Below are 7,610 nucleotides of genomic sequence, written 5' to 3' on the forward strand. Positions count from 1 at the left end.
GGAGGATATATACAGGGGGTACTGGTACAGAGTCAGTGGGAGGATATATACAGGGGGTACTGGTACAGAGTCAGTGTGGAGGATATATACAGGGTACTGGTACAGAGTCAGTGTGGAGGATATATACAGGGGGTACTGGTACAGAGTCAGTGTGGAGGATATATACAGGGGTACCAGTACAGAGTCAGTGTGGAGGATATATACAGGGGTACCAGTACAGAGTCAGTGTGGAGGATATATACAGGGGGTACTGGTACAGAGTCAGTGTGGAGGATATATACAGGGGGTACTGGTACAGAGTGAATGTGGAGGATATATACAGGGGTACTGGTACAGAGAATGTGGAGGCAGGGGGTACTGGTACAGAGTCAGTGTGGAGGATATATACAGGGGTACTGGTACAGAGTCAGTGTGGAGGATATATACAGGGGGTACTGGTACAGAGTCAGTGTGGAGGATATATACAGGGGGTACTGGTACAGAGTGAATGTGGAGGATATATACAGGGGGTACTGGTACAGAGTCAGTGTGGAGGATATATACAGGGGGTACTGGTACAGAGTCAGTGTGGAGGATATATACAGGGGGTACTGGTACAGAGTCAGTGTGGAGGATATATACAGGGGTACTGGTACAGAGTCAGTGTGGAGGATATATACAGGGGGTACTGGTACAGAGTCAGTGTGGAGGATATATACAGGGGTACTGGTACAGAGTCAGTGTGGAGGATATATACAGGGGCACTGGTACAGAGTCAGTGTGGAGGATATATACAGGGGGTACTGGTACAGAGTCAGTGTGGAGGATATATACAGGGGGTACTGGTACAGAGTGAATGTGGAGGATATATACAGGGGGTACTGGTACAGAGTGAATGTGGAGGATATATACAGGGGGTACTGGTACAGAGTGAATGTGGAGGATATATACAGGGGGTACTGGTACAGAGTCAGTGTGGAGGATATATACAGGGGGTACTGGTACAGAGTCAGTGTGGAGGATATATACAGGGGGTACTGGTACAGAGTCAGTGTGGAGGATATATACAGGGGGTACTGGTACAGAGTCAGTGTGGAGGATATATACAGGGGGTACTGGTACAGAGTCAGTGTGGAGGATATATACAGGGGGTACTGGTACAGAGTCAGTGTGGAGGATATACAGGGGTACTGGTACAGAGTCAGTGTGGAGGATATATACAGGGGTACTGGTACAGAGTCAGTGTGGAGGATATATACAGGGGTACTGGTACAGAGTGAATGTGGAGGATATATACAGGGGGTACTGGTACAGAGTCAGTGTGGAGGCTATATACAGGGGGTACTGGTACAGAGTCAGTGTGGAGGATATATACAGGGGGTACTGGTACAGAGTGAATGTGCTGGGGGTACAGATTAGTCTAAGTAGTTTGTACATGTAGGTAGGGGTAAAGTGACTATGCATAGATAATAAACAGCGAGTAGCAGCAGTGTAAAAACAAATGGGGGGGGGTCTCCATAGACAGGGTGGCCATTTGATTTATTGTTCAGCAGTCTTATGGGTTGGGGGTAGAAGCTGTTAAGGAGCCTTTTGGTCCTAGACTTGGCGCTCCGGTACCACTTGCCGTGCAGTAGCAGAGAGAACAGTCTATGACTTGGGTAACTGGAGTCTATGACAATTTTTTGGGCCTTCCTCTGACATTTTCGTCATATCATGATTCTTTAGACCTGTCTAAAATAACGATTGTGTAGGCTATATTACATTTACATTTAAGTCATTTAGCAGACGCTCTTATCCAGAGCGACTTACAAATGGATTTATTATACTTTTTAAAATGTACATGTTCTAAAGGTCCACATCAGTGGCTTGTATATTACATGTGGAAGCTTGGAGATGCAAAATGTGTTTATGTTAATTAACGGTCAATTAGTGTAAGTCCGGAAGTATTTTTTTTTATTTGCATGACAACCGCCTGACAAAATGTCATGACCGCCACAGCCCTAGCCATTAGCCCTAGACCGCTACAGCCCTAGCCATTAGTCCTAGACCGCCACAGCCCTAGCCATTAGACCTAGGCTGCCACAGCCCTAGCCATTAGCCCTAGACCGCTACAGCCCTAGCCATTAGTCCTAGACCGCCACAGCCCTAGCCATTAGCCCTAGGCCGCCACAGCCTTAGACCGCCACAGCCCTAGCCATTAGCCCTAGACCGCCACAGCCCTAGCCATTAGCCCTAGGCCGCCACAGCCCTGGCCATTAGTCCTAGACCGCCACAGCCCTAGCCATTAGCCCTAGAACGCCACAGCCCTAGCCATTAGCCCTAGACCGCCATAGCCCTTAGCCCTAGATCGCCACAGCCCTAGCCATTAGCCCTAGACCGCTACAGCCATTAAAACATCATTAAAGAAACCTATACATCGAAGACAGTGCTGCTTTCACTACCAGCTGTTTGAAGACTCAATATTCAATATTCTCATACAAGGACAACAAACGCAGCACAAACTCATGTCTCATTTTCAACACAGACACAAAGTTACTTTTGTCTCTATTTAGTATTCCATTTTTTTGTTTTTCTCAAAATGGTGGGTTAGACCAAGAGTTAGGTTACGGCTAGTTCCTGGGTGGTAGATTAAAACTGGGCTGATGCTTGAACCATAGTGGCTACTAAAACATTGTTTCGATAACCTAGAAGGTCTCAATGACATTAGAAAGGCTGTAGGTGGGACACAGCATAAAAAAGATCTGCAATCGCGGTTATATATAACTAATATGCATACTTCAGGTATGCTGTATAATTAGTGTATATTGGCAGTCTGTGCTATTGGTGGTGCTCCAGCATGTGTAATCAGCAGTGGGCTGAGCCCTCATCAGATTCTGCACTATACCATTTCACAGCTTTCGAGACTAGAGCACAACTGAAGGCTGTTAATAGCTAGAGGCAAAGCAGAGGAGAGGAAAGAGAGAGTGGAAGAACAGCAGATACTGTGTGTTCTAAAGAAGAGAACCTAAAGAACCGGAACCTTCGACTACAGCCATCTATTTGGAACAGCTCCACTTTTCTAAGAAAGAGGGAGAAAAAGCTAGAGCAAAACAGACTGGATTAAGAAAATAAAAGACAGACTGGATTAAGAAAATAAAAGACAGACTGGATTAAGAAAATAAAAGACAGACTGGATTAAGAAAATAACAAATAGACTGGATTAAGAAAATAAAAAATAGACTGGATTAAGAAAATAAAAAACAGACTGGATTAAGAAAATAAAAAACAGACTGGATTAAGAAAATAACAAATAGACTGGATTAAGAAAATAAAAAATAGACTGGATTAAGAAAATAAAAGACAGACTGGATTAAGAAAATAAAAGACAGACTGGATTAAGAAAATAACAAATAGACTGGATTAAGAAAATAAAAAATAGACTGGATTAAGAAAATAAAAGATAGACTGGATTAAGAAAATAAAAGACAGACTGGATTAAGAAAATAAAAGACAGACTGGATTAAGAAAATAAAAAATAGACTGGATTAAGAAAATAAAAGACAGACTGGATTAAGAAAATAAAGCTGAACTATTAATCTCTGAGAGAGATAGATATTTTGCAACAAAAGCACATTCACAAAGAGAGAAGAGAAACAACATTTCAAATGGACACAATTCACACGGTGAGTACTGTGTGTATTGAATGAAAAGCTGTTACCAGATTTAAATGGTAAGGTAAGATCCTCTTCTTTGTGTGCTGTGTGTCACGCCCTGACTCTTAGAGAGCCTTTTTATGTCTCTATTTGGTTTGGTCAGGGTGTGATTTGGGTGGGCATTCTATGTTTTGTATTTCTTTGCGTATGGTTCCCAATCTGAGGCAGCTGTCGTTGTAGCCTTTTTTCCCCACCTATGTTGTGGGATCTTGTATTGTTGCTGTTGAGCCCTACAAGGCTGTACGTTTCGTTGGTTCTCTCTTTCTTGTTTTGCAGGTTATCATTAAAGAATATGATTAACCTACCCCACGCTGCATCTTGGTCTAATTCCACCAACGACAACGTTACACTGTGAGAGATTGTGTTGTGGATTATTGTGTTGCCATTCTTATTTCAAACCAAACCCATTTTTTCTTTGATTACGTCAATTCCAAATGACATTCTCAGAGCAAAGAACAAGCTCTTTCCTTTTACTGGATAGAGCCCAAAGTAATGGCACTACACTGCTACAAAATAAATACCAACCACAATATTTTCCAACCATTTCAAGGTTTAACTGACGGGTCTCTGAAGTATTTTGCAAGGGGATAAGGTTTTGTTGAATTAAAGACATACTCTGTATTTTTTAAACCTCCCACTTTGGGCAGGATGTATCAATGTGTAGTTGATACATGCATAATCTATGAGCAGAATGACTGTTTTACCTCAATTAGCCACTTGAGAATTCATGTAAAAATTTATGTTATTCCCCTCTTGTTTCCCTATAGGCCCGGTAGTGTAGTCAGTAGTGGTCAGTCAGCTGGGCAGTATGTGCTCAGTGCCCGAGTGATTTAAGGAGGTAGACAATGTTTCTGGCTGAAACTGTATTTTTCTTCACTTTGTCCGGCAGGACTGAGAACTGAAGAGTGAAACCGAAATCATGATGAACATCTTCCCCACCATTCGTCACTGCCTTTCCCTTTTCCAACTCCTCCCACCCACTCGTCACCACGGAGAAAACCTTCACGACCCTCTTGCCCATGATCCCTGACCCCATGGAGCACGGTCACCTTGACGACATCTCCCTCCGGATCCCTCTAGCTGTCCTTTACTCAGTCCTCTTCTTCTTGGGCCTGACCGGCAACATCCTGGCTCCAAAAATAACTCTGTCAGAGTGTTCTTCATCAACGTAGCTTTAGCCGACCTGCTACTGGTCATTTGTCTTCCATTCAGAGTGCTCTACCACAGTAAAGCAAACCGCTGGGACCTGGGCCCCAACCTCTGTAAGGTAGTGGGGAACCTCTTCTATATGAACATGTACATTAGTATCACCTTTTTAGGGGTGATCAGTGTGGATCGCTATCTGAAGATCCAGCGTGACGCCAGGGGCCAGTACCACCTCAAGGCCACCAGATTGAGCTCCGCCATCTGTGGGACAATCTGGTTCCTGGCCCTTGCCTCCATTATACCCATGATCCTCAAGTGGGTTTAATTAATGCCACGTTCTGGCTTGTGTTTGTCTGCCTTGTGGTGTCTTATGGGAAAATCGGCCTCAGGCTGCTGAGGATGTCGAGAGAGAAACCGGACTTCCCCAAGGCACCCCCGCTACACCTGCACAGCAAGGAAGTCGTTCTTCGTCCTCTTCCTGTTTACCGTCTGTTTCGTCCCTTATCACATGGTCCCGGTGTTCTACGTCATCTCCCAGATCAGCGACACTTCCTGCTTCTAGAGGAGCAATTTCAACAAAGCCAATGAAGTGGTGTTGCTACTCTCCACCCTCAACAGTTGCCTGGACCCTGTGATGTACTTCCTGTTATCGGCATCTGTGAGGAAAGAGACCCTCCGATTGATCAATAACGTGTTTCAACTGAGGGACCTGGAATCCAGTGTGGATAGTGGGAGGAGCCTCGGGGAGCAGCCAACTGTTAGTTTCATCAGTAATCCGAGGAGTAAAATAACTATCCAGCCCTGCCTTTAAGTGACAGAATTGTTTTTAGACATTAAATGGTTGGGAAACTATATTAACTTAAATGTTCATACTATTGGTGTATAGTAAATACTGCAACATTGGTCCACAGTGAAAACCAAAGCATTGATTTGTCATAAATACTTCATTTTTTTATATATTTGTTTTTTTTTACAGTAAATGCATTTACAATAAAGAAAGGCTTGTTACATCAGAAAATGAGAATAGTTGACTACAGCAAGTAGTACAACAAGTCATATACAGTCAATGAACTAAGTAGACCAGACCAAGCTACTACCGCATTGATGAGAGAGAGCCTATGAGAGACCCTTAAAACTTCTTTGGAATAGGGGGGCAGCATTTTCACTTTTGGAGGAATAGCGTGCCCAGAGTGAACTGCCTCCTTCCCAGATGCTAATATATGCATATTATTATTTAATATTGGATAAAAACACTCTGAAGTTTCTAAAACCTTTTGAATGATGTCTGTGAGTATAACAGAACTCATATGGCAGGCAAAAACCTGAGAAAAAATCCAAACAGGAAGTGGGAAATCTGAGGTTTGTAGTATTTGAACTCACCCCTATTGAATACACAGTGGGATATTGGTTATGCTGCACTTCCTAAGGCTTCCACTAGATGCCAACCATCTTTAGAAACTTGAATGAGGATTCTACTGTGATGTGGAGCCGGATGGGAGCTCTTTGAGTCAATGGTCTGCCTACAGCCTCGTTCTCAGTCACGCGCTTTCACTTGAGAGGTAGCTGTTGTTCCATTCCTTTTCAACAGACAATGGAATTCTCCGGTTGGAACATTATTGAACTTTTATGATAAGAACATCCTAAAGATTGATTCTATACTTAGTTTGACAAGTTTCTTCGACCTGTAATATAACATTTTGAACGTTTCGTCCGTATGGAACAAATTGCGTATTTGGATTTGTTTACCAAACGCCCTAACAAAAGAAGCTATTGGACATAAATTGACATAAATGATGGACATTATCGAATAAAACAAGCATTTATTGTGGACCTGCGATTCCTGGGAGTGCATTCTGATGAAGATCATCAAAGGGAAGTGAATATTTCTAATACTATTTATGAATAATGTTGACTACCCAACATGGCGGATATTTCTCTGGCTGGTTTGTGCTCTGAGCGCCGTACTCAGATTATGCTTTTTCCGTAAAGTTTTATTGAAATCTGACACAGCGGTAGCATTAAGGAGAAATGTATCTATATTTCCATGTCTAAAAACTGTATTTTCATCGACATTTATAATGAGTACTTCTGTGAATTCATGTGGCTCTCTGCAATATCACTGCATGTTATGGAACTACTGAGCGTAACACGCCAATATAAAATGAGATTTAAATATCAACTGTACCGGACAAAACATACATGTATCGTGAAACATGAAGTCCTATGAGTGTCATCTGATGAAGATCATCAAAGGTTAGTCATACATTTTATCTCTATTTGTGCTTTTTGTGACTCCTCTCTTTGGCTGGAAAAATGGCTGGGTTTTTCTGTGAGTTGGTGGTGACCTAACATAATCGTTTGTGGAGCTTTCCACTAGCGGAACCCCAGTCCTTGACAGGTTAAGAAGACAGGAACTGTGACCATCTTTTTCAATGTTTTTTAGTCATCTTTATAATCCACCATTTTTGGGAGCACCATCCCAAATTGGTGGGTGGCGGATGGATTGATTAAAAAGAAAACATTAATTCTTGTGCAATTTATATCTATAGTCTACATTAAGGTTTTTCTTTCATTATTTTAAGCCAGGGATCATCAACTAGATTCAGCCACGGGATTATTTTTTTTTCTTGACCGGAGGGTACATAATTAACATAATAATAATAAACATAATTAACAATCTTTTGTAGACTGCAAATTGAATGCGTGGGAATAATTGGTAAAAGATTTCCAAAACTAAAATCAACTGGATACGATTTCTTGGTGTTTTGATAGTCTTTTCTGCAAAAAATGAAA

At 42.2% G+C, this 7,610-nt stretch overlaps 1 pseudogene; it reads left to right on the forward strand.

Annotated features, from left to right (window-relative positions):
- LOC124044468 overlaps positions 1–5,801 on the forward strand; it is a 7,941-nt pseudogene extending 2,140 nt beyond the window's left edge.
- The last annotated feature ends 1,809 nt before the right edge of the window (positions 5,802–7,610 follow it).

Source organism: Oncorhynchus gorbuscha, linkage group LG09 (genome assembly GCF_021184085.1).
Source record: "Oncorhynchus gorbuscha isolate QuinsamMale2020 ecotype Even-year linkage group LG09, OgorEven_v1.0, whole genome shotgun sequence".
Classification (NCBI taxonomy): Eukaryota; Metazoa; Chordata; class Actinopteri; order Salmoniformes; family Salmonidae; genus Oncorhynchus; species Oncorhynchus gorbuscha.